The sequence below is a fragment of the Uranotaenia lowii genome, chromosome 3 (genome assembly GCF_029784155.1).
Source record: "Uranotaenia lowii strain MFRU-FL chromosome 3, ASM2978415v1, whole genome shotgun sequence".
Lineage (NCBI taxonomy): Eukaryota > Metazoa > Arthropoda > Insecta > Diptera > Culicidae > Uranotaenia > Uranotaenia lowii.
This window is the reverse complement of record NC_073693.1, coordinates 317,626,914-317,645,083: the sequence shown is the minus strand read 5'-3', so window position 1 is coordinate 317,645,083 and position 18,170 is coordinate 317,626,914. Positions and strand designations below refer to the sequence as shown.

At 32.6% G+C, this 18,170-nt stretch overlaps 1 protein-coding gene across 1 annotated transcript in view; it reads right to left on the bottom strand.

Annotated features, from left to right (window-relative positions):
• Positions 1-18,170, bottom strand: part of LOC129753769 (uncharacterized) — an 80,975-nt gene that overhangs the window by 45,218 nt on the left and 17,587 nt on the right. The gene's annotated exons all lie outside the window — the stretch shown is intronic.

Here is an 18,170-nt window from a genome sequence, read left to right as displayed (position 1 = left end):
ATTTCCGGCAGAGGCAAAAAGTGTTGCCTGACTAGTAGACACCAAGTAAATAACTAAAAATGATCAGATCCAAAGATCGCAATCTGTGCATCCGGTTTTTACGCAATATGACAGATGTGTTTTGATGGACAAAAATTTTTTTTGTTAAAACCGAATTTAAGAGATCAATTTCTTCGAGATACCAACTCATGAAAAGGTTCCAACCAGATTCCAATTGCTTTTTCCAGGTGAGTTTGTGTAAAATATCATGATTTTGCAAAGGTATTGGTTCTGTGGTAAAAAAAATAAATCAAAACATGACTGAAAAAAGTGTGCAAAGATAAAAAAGAGATTTTATGAAAAAGTTAGAGTATTTCTTGAAATCATTGATAATTTTTTTTTTATATTTTTAGTTTAAATGTCATGTTAACACCTTCATTTCCTCGATAGAAAGTTTTTCGATCAAATGAATAGTTTTTACACACGTTTGTAAGTGCCCGGATACTAAATGATCATAGCCTTAGGCTGGCGCAAGTCTGGTTTTGGTATGCCAGGCGTACTGGGTTTGATTCCCGGTATCGGCAACAAAACTTTTGGGTTCGAATCTCATTAGTGGCCGACAGGTAAGATGTGTTTCCTCTTATAACTGACTATATAATAAGAATCTCCAATCAGTTGCCAGCTGGCCAGGTTTATACACGAGTGCGGAATACGTGTCGTAGATTCATAACACTGAAAATGTGATGAATCTTATACGGTTGCGAAAATGATTGTCTCGTTTTCCAAATAGGACTCACACATACACAAAACACATGACAGTTCACACGAAGCCATGGTGTCGGGTAGGGAAGGAGCGGGCTATATGCGCCTATTAAGCAGAACACTGTTTTAATCAAATATCACATCGAATATGTGTACAAAAACTATACACACGTGTGCAGGCATCTGTTTTCTATACAATGGAGTAATGTTTATGTTAAAATTTTCTACTGTTTCCAAGAAAACGATTTTATTGTAAGTGTTGTCTAAAATGCCGATCCTCAAACCGTGCGGGCTAAATGCGCCTATTCGAGTTTTGAACAAAATTTCTGTTTTTTGGGCAATATTTCGGTATAATTTCATTGAAACTACTAGAAAGTAATAATTTCCGTACAACAAAGCTGAAGTTTAATATAAATCTACAGTTGCGTTCAAAAAAGAATGAAATCGCATAAAGCTGAGCACCCACTTCCAACTTTGACAAGCTGCCATTTCTCTCTCGGTTTATATTTTTTCATGGATAGATTACGATGTTTTCCTTACGAACATCCGTCCAAAAAAGAATGAAATCGTCTGCTAGGCGATAATGAACCTCATCTTCAACCCGGCACCATTTTTGATCACGTTAATTGATTTTGCCGAAACTTGGCCTGGTATTAGATCAAACATTTTTACATCTTTGGACCAAATTTCAAAAACTTTTAATGAAAATTATCAAAGATACAGCAAATTTAGTGAAGCAATTCCAAATTTCCCTTTTTTACGGGAAAAGCTGTATCTTTGTTTCCCGTCATTTTAAAGACTTTAAATTTTGTGGAGTGTTAGTTGGATAGTTGAACTAGATTGTGTGAAATTTTCATGAAAAAATATAAACCGAGAGAGAAATGGCTGTTTGTCAAATTTGGAAGTGGGTGCGCAGCTTTATCCGATTTCATTCTTTTTTGAACGCAACTGTATGTATATAATAATTTCATGGAATAAAACAAAAGTTAGGGTTGCCATACAATGGAGGCAGTTCATCCATGAGGAAAACTTTATCAAATCTGTTTTTAGATCTTCAATTCTCTCTTAAGATGTTATTCAGAGCTTAGATTTGAAGGTTCAGTGATAAAAATCATTTATTTATTCTATTTAACCTGTTATTTTAGGATGGAGGCATTTTACAAACATGATGGGGGCATAAAAAACATTATATTATTCCACCATATAATCATTATTAAACGTCCACAAAAGCTGAAATATGTTTAATTTCTTAAGTTCATTTGATTAAGAAACAAAAACCATCCTAGTTTTTGTTTTAAACTTCTTTACGTATAATTTTTAAAAGTCGAAATATTACATCAAAATGTATCAAAACCTTGTATGATTTTTTAAATTTTTTTGAGTTTGTAAATTCATAAAACTCTTTTTTGCCTTATGTTCTAAGCGTATCACCCTCAAAATGCATTGGTCAGATATGCTGTCTAGTCAGCCATTTCATCAAACAGCCGTAGGGTCATTTAACCAGATAGGCCCATTTAGGAAACCTTTCCCCCTATGTGATGATTCGCATTGAGATTAGTCGAAATCATGATTTAAAGAATGCAATTCAGCGCATACGTTGGCGAAACTGCTGTGAATCCGTGCACCCACGGTGGATTATCTACATAAATCTTTTGTATGCAGGAATGAATGTAGATGAAATTTTCAGCAGAGCTGAAAGCTTAAGCTTAAGCTTTTTCGACCTTAATTTTGGGGCACCACGTGTGCCACTTTAATGTATACTATGAACCACCGATTTTTCAAATAGAGGCTATTTTTGAACAAGTTTTCTGTTTCCTGAAGCTTGACTTTCAAAACCATTCAAAATTTTTCATTTTATCAAAGTTATGAACAGTTTAGCCGATAGTCATCCTTCGGCACAAAAGCATCATATTAGACTTTTTACCACTCCACCACAGTTTTCGCGTAATGGCACGGATCTTGATCCAACCAAAACGGAGTATGAACTTTGTAGAACTTATTGAAGTGCTATGCAGGGAAAACGGTCGAATTTGAAAGCATTCTACTTAGTATATTCAGCCATTCGTCGTGCTAATCGTAATGAAAAACTGATTGATTTACAGATTCCACAGATCGTCAGACTCCTCAAATTTTAGACATCAAATTTCTCAATTTTTTTTCTCTTTGTTTATCTCCAGAAAATATAGGCAAGACTTTTTAATGAAAAGTTATTGGCTGTAAACCTACCAGATGCCTGCTAAAGGGTTCGTTTTGCTATTCATTACCATTTTTTTCAAATTATCTCCTCACTAGAGTTCCAATTATTTTGCGCACAATTTGACTACCGTATTTTGTATATTAGTCATCGCTCTGAATACACAATTTTAGTATAGATTTTTTTGCAAAAAAAAAGATATTGTTTGCTATGGTTCAGTTTATCATAGCAAAATCGGGAATTCCCGAATGGAAAACGCTCAAATATTCCGAGAATTCTCGAAACCAATAAAATATGCTAAATAACTAAAAAATTACACAATCTTAATTGGAAAAAAAGGATAAAGTTTAGCCAGGAATATGATAGTTCTTTCTTGATAAGTGGTTAAGTCTAAAACATTTTTTTATTAAAAACTGGTTAATACATTGAATTTCCGAGAATCAGATTTCACGAACGTTAAAATGGCCGAAAAAAGGACACTTTAACATTTTTTAGATGAACCAAAGTCAGGACAAAAAACGTCGATTTTGCAAACTATGTTAAATTTCCATACTTGCGCGTCGTTGAGCTACCCCTCGAAGTGATCTGAAACTGGCAGGTCAACGAACGATTTTCGCCCTGAAGGTTTTGATTCCGGAACATACCCCTATTTTTGGACCACATTCTTATTGAGAAAGTGCAAAATTTTTTTAGTTTTGATCGAATTTTAGGTTTTTATTTAAAAATATATATATAATTCCTCATTTGTACATTTCATAAATATAAAGATTCAAGCGAAATCTACAATAATGGTTGAACACAAGTTCGTAAGTTGAAATCCAACGGCAATAAAAGTCTGCCGTCACTCGTGGCGTGGCAAATCTTTTCCTCTCGTGAGGGTTATAAATGACCTGATCAGTGTGCCCCGGGTTCAATATTTAACAATCGTCTACAAAGCATCTAGCTTCAAACCAGAGGATAGTTTTTCGCTCTCCCACCCACTTAAGCTCTCTTACGTCCATTCCCTTTATCCCAGCACTTGGAACAAGAAGTCAATCTCTTCAACAAAGGTTTCGACGCGAAGAGGGAAAAACTTTCGATTTAACAGAGGAACAAAAAAAATCGAATCCGACAACCGACTGCCACCATCGATTTCATTCTACTGCTATCGTCCTTTCAGTATACACACAAACTTTTCCTTCATCCTGTCCCAGCTGATACCGTTGTTCAATTGATTCTGCATCGTTACCTCTTTTCGGGGATTAATCCTGTCTACAGTTCTGCGTCTCAATTCCTCATGTTTTCCCATCAACCAAACAAACGGATTACCTCCGGATTTTCCGGAGCACACAGGGCACTTGCAGCGTTTGTCGATAGCAAAAAAAAGTAAGAGAAGACCAAAGCAAAAAGTGGAAATCTAGGACACACATTGTTACGACGACCTGATGTAACCCGTCACCTGTAAATCGAATCGGACGAACACGGTAGGAAAAATCATCCCATCTCAACAAAACCGGATGAAAGAACGCTCTAGCTATGTAGGAGCAGCAACTGCAGAACAGAAAAAAAACAACAACTCAACTCCTTTTGGTCGTGTTCAATCTTCCCGTGTGTGCATTCGGTCCGGATTTTTTCCCGGACAGAAATTGGATCGAAATCGGGATTGGACTGATTTGTACCTCTGGCTTCTCCCAACCTTTAACTCTCTTGCTCTGTTTCCAGAACCAATACGGATTCTCAATTTTTTTTCGTCTTTGGTTTTTGTCGGTTATTTGGGACAAGGAACGCCAAATACAATCACATTCCGACGAGCGACGAGCAACGGTTCGTGTCTATTGATGTTCAGTTTGATTGGATTACCACTGTAAACGGTTTCGATTGAATGGCCTTTGAGCATTCTGGTGCTTTCTGAAGTACATATACTATACCTACTACTACTACTATTACAACAGAAAGCAATGAACTGGAGTCCCCGAATAGCTAACGGAAATATTTACAATTTCCAGAATACACTTCCAACTAGTGAATGATATTCCTGTTGAGATTAGATTTTTTTTTTCTGAAACAGCTCTACCCAGAAGGAGAGATTCTGAAACAAATCCAGTGACGTTTACGCTTCTCTATAAGGGTGACATTTTAAAGTTGCTTCATTAAGCTGTCACACTCAAAAAGGCTTTTTTTAAATTTAATTGTGGCAAAAGTCCGGAATCTAAACAAGGTACAGGTTCAAGATTAGGATCAAAGAAGGGTTTCGTATCAGGATTGGGAATTCGTTCAGAAGGACCGACTGGATCCCGATAGGGATCTAAATCTAAAGGATCAGAATAAAGATCGAGAAATCAATCAAAATCAGGATTCGACTTAAAATTATTAAAATGACCAATATATTAATCATAACCATAAATAAAATAGTCATTTATATCATTTTTGAAATTAATGTAAATTTTGACATTTTTTTTTCGATCTTTAAATTTTTGTCATTTGTGTAATTTTTATTGTTTTTGATATTTTTTAAATTTTGTATTTATTGTTATTTTTGTCATTTTTGTAATTTCAAGAATTTTTCAATGTTTTGTAATTTTTGTCATTTTTATGGATTTTTAAATTTTTTGTCATTTTTGTAATTTTTGAAGCTTTAACAATTTTTGTCAGTTTTGTCATTTTTGTAATTTTTGTAATTTTTGTAATTTTTGTAATTTTTGTAACATTTGTAACATTTGTGAATTTTGTCATTTTTGTCATTTTTGTCATTTTTGTCATTTTTGTCATTTTTGTCATTTTTGTCATTTTTGTCATTTTTGTCATTTTTGTCATTTTTGTCATTTTTGTCATTTTTGTCATTTTTGTCATTTTTGTCATTTTTGTCATTTTTGTCATTTTTGTCATTTTTGTCATTTTTGTCATTTTTGTCATTTTTGTCATTTTTGTCATTTTTGTCATTTTTGTCATTTTTGTCATTTTTGTCATTTTTGTCATTTTTGTCATTTTTGTCATTTTTGTCATTTTTGTCATTTTTGTCATTTTTGTCATTTTTGTCATTTTTGTCATTTTTGTCATTTTTGTCATTTTTGTCATTTTTGTCATTTTTGTCATTTTTGTCATTTTTGTCATTTTTGTCATTTTTGTCATTTTTGTCATTTTTGTCATTTTTGTCATTTTTGTCATTTTTGTCATTTTTGTCATTTCCGTTTTTTTTTGTCAGTTTTGTCATTTTTGTCATTTTTGTCATTTTTGTCATTTTTGTCATTTTTGTCATTTTTGTCATTTTTGTCTTTTTGTCATTTTTGTCATTTTTGTCATTTTTGTCATTTTTGTCATTTTTGTCATTTTTGTCATTTTTGTCATTTTTGTCATTTTTGTCATTTTTGTCATTTTTGTCATTTTTGTCATTTTTGTCATTTTTGTCATTTTTGTCATTTTTGTCATTTTTGTCATTTTTGTCATTTTGTCATTTTTGTCATTTTTGTCATTTTTGTCATTTTTGTCATTTTTGTCATTTTTGTCATTTTTGTCATTTTTGTCATTTTTGTCATTTTTGTCATTTTTGTCATTTTTGTCATTTTTGTCATTTTTGTCATTTTTGTCATTTTTGTCATTTTTGTCATTTTTGTCATTTTTGTCATTTTTGTCATTTTTGTCATTTTTGTCATTTTTGTCATTTTTGTCATTTTCGTTATTTTTGTCATTTTTTGGATTTTTGTCATTTTTGTCATTTTTGTCATTTTTGTCATTTTTGTCATTTTTATAACATATAAACTGAAATAATTAATAATTATTCTCAGCCTTAGACTTCATCTCTGAGTAGAATCAACCTTCTAGTATTTTTTATGGGAAAACCAACAATGCTTCTCTCAATTATTGTGTCACGTGTTCATGAATTGATCTCAATTTTTTATTCGACCAGAGCAACATATTCATTCCCAGGGGAGGACGAAAAGGTACATCACATATACACCAGGTGCGCCTCGAATAGCTCCTGTATCTGGCTGGGCTTCACGACATATGGGGAGAGTCTTGGAGCAAGTTTTGCGAATAATTCAAAAGACGATCGGAATTCTCAGCAGCAACTCAAGGCAGGTACTTGTCGCTTTGTCACAGACAGGCAGAGCTTCCTTTTTACCAGAAGACAGGCCGGCGGAAAAATGGATTTGCGGAGATGAGAAACGGCCCACATCCTGCAGAAACCTGAAGCTGGAAGCAGCACTAGCATCAACATCAGCACGCAAAAACTCCTTTGTGTGACATATTTTAGCGTAACTTGTCATCTTGGTCTCAAGCCTCCACTCTCAAGGAGCCCATCTTCCATCTTCCCTTTCCTGCTGTCAACCATTTTGATCTCACGAGGGACGCACCCTGGAAAATGTCTTGAAGATGGCAGCAGGAATGTGCCCAACCATAAGAAGTTAGGAGCAAGTAGGGAAGATGCGTCCCCGGGATTCTCAAACCAACATATTGAGAAATATGTTCGTTCACCCATCAACTGTCTGCTCTTGTGGGGTTTTTCCCCTGGCACTGTGAAAAGTTGATGATGAGCTTTCTTGCCATTTCTTTGTTGGCCGCAAAGATTAGATGACGACTACAAAGATGATGATAAGGGAGGATTTTTGGTGTCTGAATTATGAGATCGTTCAACAAGTTCCAGAACCTCGTCGTCGTCGTCATTCGTTCGTTCATTCTTCAGCTTCTGGTTTAATGAGAATACGACGAATACACATACCGAGAAGGATGTGGGGGAGATCCATTGACAAAGTGGGTCTATCTCTGGGCCGTGTTGAAGTGCTCTAAGCTCGGCGGCAGAAAGCTGATTTGTTTGGTTTATAAACTTTGAGGTGTAAAATGAGATCTAGATTTATCTATATGGAGAAGTACACCGCAAACACCTGGATGAGCGCAGATTTATTAGCTAAATGAGATTTGAGATGGAAGTAAAATCAATATTCCCGAAAACGATGCCTGTGTGTTCGTCTAGCATTTTGTAAGTTGAACAAATTTTTAAAATAAAAACAAATTTCAAATAATTAATAAGTAAACTTTATATGCAAAATTAAGATTGTTCAGCTATTATAGCAGCAACGACAAATCACTTTTGAGATAAGAATTTATGATTTGTTTTTTTTCTCAGAGTCGTGTCAATTTTAGCCACAGTGGTAAAACTGGTTTCAAACATGGACTTCAGAGATGTTTCGAAAGTTTCTTCGTATTCCATTCATCACAGTTTTGAAGCTCTGTTGTTGGGTGAAGAATAGAGTACCGTAAATGACCCAACTTTTGAAAAAGTTATGCGCTGCAGGCTAATATTATTTCTAGGCCCAGTACTTTTGTGGATTTTTTTTACTTTCGAATCCCGTATGAGTAGGGGAGCATGGGGATATTTGATTCCTTTTTCTTATTTTCATCATATCTTTTTGGGATAAAAATTTGAGATAGCCGTCTTTTACATTTTCTGACAGCGTGAAATTTCAAGTTTTTATGCTGCAAAAGTTAGATCGATACATGAACCCGAAGATGAACAAGAAGCATTTTCGTGGAACTAAAAAATTGTGAAAATTTGAAAGTTAAAGGAAACTTGATCATTTGATCAGGGTTCCCTAAGCTTTGGCAAATCTAAAGTTAAAGGATCCTTTTATTTTTTTTGGCCGTATATGTAAGTTTTCATTTCACAGTTTTTAAGGGTCAGACAAAAAGAATTCAAAAAGTTTGTCTACTACCCTTTATTCATTGCAAACTTAAAGGCGCAATTTTCGAATTTTCAAATAAAAGCATTTTTTGAGTCCTCACAAAATAATTGGATAAGTCATTGGATAATTGCAATGATCAACCTTCATGCAGAAGAAAACATATCTTTTTAGACTCGAAAGATCAAGTTAATCCAGCACATACATTTTGGAAAACTTTGTCTTAAAATAACGGCTCTAACGATTTACATATTGAAATAAGAAGTTGTCGTTCTATATTTTCGTTGTTCGGATAAAATCTTAAATTTATTTTCCTCTTCAAAATACTTCAAGATTCGTTAACAGCATGACGAGTTTTACGCTGTCTTTTTCGTTCTCTCATAATTTCAGTTCTAGCTCTCATTTCTACTTCTGACAGCATTACGGGCGTACACGATAAAGTATATACATTCGATTTTTCATAAGCGTATTAATCAGCAGGGGAGAATGGGGATACTTGATCCCCTTTAATTATTTTCATCATATCTTTTTGGGAAAATATAGCAACTCGCCGTCTTCAGCATTTTCTGACAGTGTATAACTTCAAATTCATGTGCTCCAAAAATTAGAAAGATACATGAACTCGCAGTTGAACTAGAAGCGTTTTTGTGACAAAAAAGTTTGTGATATTTTTTAAGTTGCAGAAGACTTGATTCCTTACTAAAGAAGACTTGATCCTGTTGCATTTTATAATTTGAGATAAATTTTTGGATACGGTATTGAGCATTTTGCAAACTTCATTTAAATTACCCATTTCCCCCTTAGAATAACGAGCGTGTAATTCAGCGAAAACAAACAAACGCAAACACCGAACCAAAACAAAGAGCAAAATTTCATTAAATTCGAACCGCAAGTCAACCAGACATAGAGCATTTGTCGGGACGATTTGAATAAACGTCGGTAAAAAATGAAACGCACGAAAAGATGACAGCCAGATTTTGATTTGGTGCGAAAAAGGTGGTACGTCTGCGAAGAAAAGTCACCAAAAGTTCGGACGGTGGTTCTTTGACGTTTGGCCGGGCTGCTCGCAACAAGTGTGGGGAGAGCTCCTTTTTTGATCTGGAGCGACAGCCACCAGCTGTTGTGTTCCGGAAATCCATCGAACCAGACGATTTAGTTTGTCGTGACCGGCTCATCTCCGTGACTCGTGACTGGCTCATCTTCGTGACTCGTGGCCACGGTTTGCGCGGTGCGGAATCGTCCGGTAGGTCGCAGGAAAAATCCGAATGCGTGGGGCTCAGGCGTGCTCCAAGGAGGTGCAAGTCATGCATCAGTCCCCGGGACCATTGAACGGAAGTCTGGTGGTGGCTGGACCAACAACAACGAGCATCGCTTCGATCATCGACCTGGGCAAAATGCCTGATCCGACTCATGGAAGGAAGTGGCCCGAAACAGGTCCAACAACGCGGGAAGTTGACGAAATTACACCCAAGGAGGACGGGCCGAATTGCCAGAAGAGTCAACATGCAGATCACGTGTAAGTCGTTTGATTTTCGATAATTCTGGGGGGGGGATCAATAAATGGGACCAAGTTTTGAAGAAATCAGAAGTTTGCGATCTTTTTATTTGCGGCACCGAAAGCCTATCAGACATTATGTTATAATCCTTAATTCAGGGTGCCCTGATCTTAGGCAAAAACCTCATAAAATCCGGAGATAAAAGGTCCGTTGACTATTTTTTGTCATATTAGTTCTCATTCCACAGTTTGTATTTATCAGACAAAGAGAATTCTAAAAGTTTGTCTGCTACCCAAGAATCATTGCATACTTGAAGGCGCAATTTTCTAGTTTGTATATAAATACAGTATTTTTAGTCGTTTTTAACAGATAATTACTGGACAAACATTAGTTATTGGATAGATATTAGTAATTTCATGTTAACCAATGATCACGATCCATTAAGAAGAAAAATATATCTTACAGGACATTCCTGTTTCGATATATAGCGAAGGGATCAAGTATCCTAAGGGATCAAATATCCTCATTCTCCCCTACCGAATGTGATCATGCTTTTACTCATTTTGGACATTTATCTTTCTTTCACCTGTATCACTTCAGTAGTTTTTTTTGAAATTTGTGGGAAAGATTTTGATTTGATAAAAAGAGATTTTCAAGTAACATTTTGTAAGATTTTTTAAATAACAAATCAAAAACATATTTTTTTGTTTAGATAACAGCTTTGTTGTTTTGTTCTATTTGGCAATTTTTTAATAAATATTTGATCTATGTTAGACATTCCAGTTTCGAGATATGGCTGAGCTCATTTTTTCCTATATTTGTTCCTTTTTTCTTGTGACTTTTCTTTAATATTAAGTCACAGAGAACAGACGTACAAGCTCGAACAAAAAATCGTCAAAAAAGTGTGTAAAATTTCAAATGCTATCATCTAAAAAATACGTTAGAAATTGACTACAAACAGTGCCATCTATTGCGCCGTTCAAAAGTTACAAATCAACTTTAAAGTGCCCAGTTTTCAAAAAGGCGTAATCGTATTTGAGCTCACAAAAAATGAATCCAATGTCTCAGTAAAATGGACGGCTTCAATGTTTTGCTAAATAAATGAAATCAGAGTTACTTTTAACTGGGCGAAATTTCACTTTCTTTATTTTTGCACTACTATAAATGTTAAGATAACTAACAGCTTCGGTTTAAGTTTTCGCACTTTTTGAACAGTAATTTATGTAAGAAAATGCATCACCTATGTCCAGTCAAATACAATAACATTCTTGACGATCAGTCTTACCCAGCAGTATTGATTCTATGCATCTCAAAGCGGGTTACTGTATGTATGTATGTATGTATCCACCTTGGGTTTGCGGCAGCGCCGCGGTTATGGCCAAGAAAATAACCCACGCGTCCATCTTGGCTACCACGCAACACAGTCATAACTCCTCAATGAGACTTTCAAGGGAATGGAATCGTAAGCAGAGACACTTACGGTATCCAGGGTTGTAAGGGAAAAGTCTCGAGAAACTATAACCATATTGTTGACTAACCAGGATAGCATGCAAATTATAATCCCGCCCCCAAGGCTTCCGAAAAAAGAGTGCATCCTTATTTTACAAAAAGTAATCAAATACAATCTTTTTCACAACCATGCCAAATTCCCTTGACATAACTTGAGAAACTTCCGGTATTCGAAACGGGTAACAAGCACATACTGCTACCTGCTCCTTTTGCAAACCAAGGTTACCCTGATGCCCCTGCCCCAATCGTTTGGATTATTTAATGTACAGTTATATAATACAATATAATATAATATAATATAATATAATATAATATAATATAATATAATATAATATAATATAATATAATATAATATAATATAATATAATATAATATAATATAATATAATATAATATAATATAATATAATATAATATCATAAATTATAATATAATAAAATATAATATAATATAATATAAAACAATATAACGCAATATAATATAATATAATATAATATAATATAATATGATATTATATTTATAAATGTAATATAATACTAAATAAATACCATCCAACTTTCTTAAACACAAACAACATAATATATTACAATACAACATATAAAAATCTGCAAACTAAAAGGTTATAATTTAATTACATAGAAATTGATAAATCGTTTTCAAATGCTGCTACGTTAAAAAACCTGAAGGCGATTTCAATAGCTGAAAAAAAATCATATAATGTGCAGAAAATGTTTATGATCAACTGTTTAATCCATTATTTATAATAAATCTCTTGATTTTGCGTATCTGAAAATAAACATGGAATTATATAATTGGAATGAATGGAAATGGGAATTGGGGAGGAATCGCTGAAACATTTAAACATGATATAATTTTGAAAGTTTTCGATTTAATTTCAAACAAACAAAGCCATGGATGTCTGAAAAATTGGATATGCTGATATTTATAATATTAAATGATAACCATATAGGTTTAGATAGCCGGGTTTTCGAGCAGAGTGAACTGACATCCATCAGAATTTTTTTTTTCGAGACATTTGAAATTCGTTGCCAACTATTTTCTTCTTGAGAAGAAATCTTTGATTTTATGAAACAAAATTGATAGTTTATGTTCAAAAGAAACTCATTTCAGTCAATTATATTCGCTTTCTCGATCTGGACATGAATTAAATGAAACTCAATTTCTGTTGTTTCTACATTTTCTCATGGCGTTCAGTTCGGTCTAATCGAAGGCCTGAATGAAATATTTGGATATCAACAAAAATCTATTTTAAAATCTTTAGAATACAAGAAAAGTAACTAGTTGATCAATTATGGAAAACTAACCCTTTCATAAAGAATAAACACTGAAGATTTGATATTGGTATTCATAAAATTCTAAATAATTAAATAAATAATTGAACATTTAACAGCTACAAGCTGCCTAAAATTAATGGCAGTATATTCCAAAATTATCTGTATTAGTTCCTCCTGGGATAAATGCTTAATTTTATTACATACATTATTATTAATACTAAGAAGATGAATGATTGGATGTCTTTTCTATGACTATTTTGAGTTCTGAGATATAATTACTTCAATTCAAACAGAAATGGTTGTAATTTTTTTTTATTTAGAATGGAAAATTAAAAAATAAATGATAAACCAAAAAAAAATTAAATGTATCGAAGTTAATAAATAAAAAATGAATTTAATAAAACAACATCGATGCTAATTTTTCTGAAAAATAATAATAATTATTAAATAAAATTAAAAAAAAATCCATATCTACATTGAATGCCGATATCCGCCTTTGTAATAGTCCTGGAATAAAATAATTTCTTAAATTTCTACTGAAATTGAGAAAAGTTTTTGAAAGCAAACAAATAATTAACATTATTCAGAGTTTAGATTTTAATTTATCGATAAAAATTATGGAGATGACAAAGTGTTTAGAAAAAGGTCCAATGTTTCGGGTTCCCAAATTCTGGAAAACTATGCATCTCAAAGCGGGTTACTTCCACATATCACTTTAAAATTATGTATTTCTAACAAATTTGAAGGAAAAAGACTTTTATGATTATTTTTTTCATGCAATATGATGAACGTTCGTTCATCAAGTTTCGAACGAAACTTCAACAGCGATTTTCTTGAAGCATGCTAAGCAGCACATACGACCTTTAGAAAACTGACTGAAACTTAGTCAGCTTTGTTTTGACAGTTCTCTTTGGTGTGTTTGGAGTCATCTGGTGGCCCAGCCAAAAGAAAAAAATTGGTGTTGGGATTTTTACACAACTTTCGTGGGCTAGCTTGTATGTCTGTTCTCTGTGATTAAGTACCGTAGACTGGGGGAACATTGATAACTTTTTTAATTCATTTTTGAATATTTCGGAAGGGGTTTTTTTGTTACACATAAAAGTTCTAAAATACTAACTGAAGGAAGGAGTATAAAGCATGATCATTGATAGCTGAATATTCAAACGACATTAGTGGCTAGAACTAAATGTTTGTTACAATTCCTGATTTCATGTTTCGGGGTAACTTTGATCACTGATTTAACGTATTTCAACATCTCCAAATTATTGTTTTGCTGCTAATTAGCACAGATGGCTAAAAACATAAATAACAGTAATTTTTTGTTTGGACTCAATTGAATTTTTCAACGTTTTCTTTTAAAATTAAATATACTCAAAAGATGGATTATGTTGCTGCATACATTTAGGGGAAAAATTTATAAACATTTTTCAATATTTTTTGGATTCAAAAACAAATGAAATTTTACCTTCATGCAATTCCCTAAATCTTCTTACTCTTCCAATGTTCTTTTTTTATTCAAACTAAGTCATTAGATATGGTTGTTAGCCATTTATTCTGTACAGGGTTTCTAATAGAAAATGACACTACAACTATACCTACACAAAAGAAAAAAATTAAACTTTCATATAAAACAACTCATTTGCTTCTAAATGCTATCATTTTAACAGGAGAGGTGTTTGTTTTGGAGTCTTCGAAAAAACAGATAATTTAAAAATTCAATATTACATTTTAAGTGATATAAAATATTTCCAAATACAAACCAAATTCAGCCTATATGAAACTCAATTAAAAGGCTTTCAAACGTAGAAAACAGTTTTCAGATATTTTAATATCAAATTTAGTTCATTATAATTATCTGCAAAAATTTCATTTTGATCAAAGTTACCCCGGTGATCAAAATTCCTGCAGTTTACGGTACCTACCTAATTTTGAAGTACTCACTTTAATTTTTCTAAAAACATTTCGTTGAGAAAAGAAAATAATATATGTTAGCTTATTTATGAAATACTTAGATTAGTTTGTGGTTTGAAATCTGTGTTTATGAGCTTCAAACATTTTTCGTTATTTTATTTTAAAATTTACCCAAATTTGAATTGGGGTGTCAACTTTCAACGCATGCACAGTTATCACAATTTGAAAACGCCAAAAAGGGGATAGTGCCCAGATAACCAGAAATCGTAAAGTAGTGTTCATTGTCGATTGTATAAGCATCCAGTTTAGATTGGAATTGTATAAACATCATGTTGTTGCTAAACCAAGTTATATTTAATCGTGTATTGTTTGTATAGTTCATTATATACGATAACATTTTGTTAATCGTATAGAAAGATCAATAAAGTTATTTTGAATCGCAGTAGCATTGTGTAAAGCTCAATATTTTATCCCACAGTACAATTGAGCAATCTTTCATGCTTGCGATCTGTGATGACATACTATTTCCATGAAAGGTCGTATAGTAATTATAAGAACATCGTATAATGGAATTTAAACAATCTTTTCGTACTTGTCATTCAAATTCGCTTATTGAGAAAAACTTAATCGGTAAATAATTGTTAATAATACAATTCCAATGCTAAGTTATATCGTAATCATCTTTTGTCAACAATTGCAAAAATTGGAAATTCTTGACGAATTTGGTTGCAAAAATGAAGGCAGTTTTAATTAAGAAAAAAATTATAAAAATGAAAAAAGTGGCACATACAGTCGGCGTTTGCAAAAACACAGGCAACGCTTAAAAAAACCGGTTCTGTGATAAACGATTCCAATCAAATGCTGCTTCTAAGACATCTACGACAGAAAAAGATTCACTGTTGTCCCACATAGTGTCCCATGCCATCTATGTATTGCAGATTGTCGAATCGTTAAACAGTACAGTAAATAGCTAGCTAAGATTGCAAGAATACTATTATTGATTGTAATAGAATCGTCTATGAGATAGTTTAAAGTTGTATATAAAAAAAACGCCATCTATTAATAGATTTGGAGTCCGAAACGATGCAGCCAGTGGTTTTTTATACGATCAACTGAATTTTAAACGGATCTTCAACTGTACATGGACAAATGAGCTTGTTTGTATCAACATGAAATGGCGCCGAGGAAGCATCGAAGGACAGGTATCGAAACGTTGTGAGTTCGAGACTGAGGAAAAAAGAGACACATAAAGTTGTATATGGTTCAAATTTTTTTCGCAGAGACATTATATTCTATTGCATTTATGTTAATGGCGATTCATAGTAAAATCGTAATAAGGGAAAAATATAATTGCTTTGGGATACAGTAACAATCGTATTAATTGTATTAAATGGTGAAGAAAGTTGTACAAACCTCAGTCTACCTGCAAAAAGAAATTGTAATCAAATTGTAAGACAGGCAATAGAAAGTTGTAAGTTGTACAATCAAAAAATTTTGTGCTATGCAAAGTTACTATCAAATTGTTGAAAACGCAATACAAGGTTTTATATTTTCAAGGTGAGCTAAATTTGGTCCGTATATTGCTTCCACTTTGGTACGTACAGGCTCATATAGGATATCCTATACAACTTTTTTAGATTGTACAAAAGTGTGTATATCTCAGAAATAACTGAAATATACAGACTAAAATGTTCACTGGGTGTTCCTCAATGCGCATACAGCCGATTCACGAAATTGCTGATAAATCAACATATCTAATCATACCATTTATGGGGAAAAAAAAGCTTTGATCACTTGGCATCAACAATTTTTTCTTGAAGTACTAAGACCAAATTTAAAAATTCAAACAAAGTTATGCAACATTTTGATGTAATATTTCGAATTTTTAAAGTCGTTTACAGCTTCTCTAAACAAAACTGTTTGATGTTTTTTTTCTTATTCAGTTGAAAATCAACAATTCAACCAATTGAAGCATTTTGCAAAGTTTAAATGATAAGATGAAATAAGCATAGGGCTTTGAATGCCCATATCAGGAAGGTTGTATGCCTTTATTAAGAAAAAAAAATTAAAAATTAAAAAGCATAATCATTGCACCCTTAAATCTTAGCTCTAATAAAATTTCTTAAAGTGAAAATAGTAGAGCTTTATTCTGATTTGGTAAAAAATATTATATAAATAAAATAAAAACATTCAATGGTATTCCTCACTGTGTTTAATGCAATTGGACAAGTGATATGTAGAATTTTGCTTCAGCAGAAAATTTCAGCTTTGATGTATGCTAGTCATCAGTTTCTTCCATTTTCAATTTAATCATATGAATAAATAATATAAATATGCGCATTCAGAACGTCCCATTTCTGTAAACAAGCTATTTGACTATATTTCAATCAAATCATTTTTCATCATAATTTTCTAAAAAAACTGTGAGAGATTTCAATTTATAAAATGCTCCAATGCACTATGGGACAGCCTCATACAATAAGGCGGCAAAAAGTATATTTTTGCTATTTATGAACTTTTTTGAAGATGAAATGAGTTATATACATTCAAAACCCAATATAAACTATTTTCAGCTTTGGTTTTACATGTGTGCTCAGAAAGTCCAATAAAATTGGAACATTAACTCGTAAAAATGCATAGTTTAGTTTTGAAACAATACTTGTTTAAATAAACTTATTTCGGAAACGCGAGAATATTTTTAAGTTCTGTGTTCACAAAAAATATTTGAAAGATTAAAGCAAAACCACTCAGGGTATTTTTGTTCATGATTATTCAGTTTTGTATGAAGAATTAGAGAGTACACACAAAATAAGCAGTATCAAAATTTTATTATTTTTGGGAAATAAGTAGTTTTTAAAAAATCCCAGCTTTTTCTAGAGGTATCGAGATTCTATCGTAGCTTTTGATCACAATCAATCATCTTCCTGCACGTAATGAACAATGTTTGCTTAATGATGTTTAACAAAAAATATACTATATTTCCAAAATGGTTAAAAATTACTCATTTTTTTGTTTTTATTATAACTTTGAAAGATGCAAATATATACAGCTATTTTTTCATGCATTTGAATAATTAGACCCTAAGCTATGTTTAAAAGTCAAAAAAAGTGTTGGGAAACGTTAGGCTTTTTCCTTAGAGACCAAAATGTTTAAACCTTTTGAGTAAATCATAAATAAACTCATTTTGAAAAAATTTTTGTTCACCGTGTAAAAATGAAAAACATTTCAAAAAGGAGCTTAGATAATGAGCTTTCTAACGATGTATCGGGAATTGATAAAGCCTTTCATTTAAATGAGAAAAAATGATTTGAAAATGATTATTTCTGAAGTAAATTTTTCAAAATTTCAGTCTGATGTCTGTGAAACGATAAG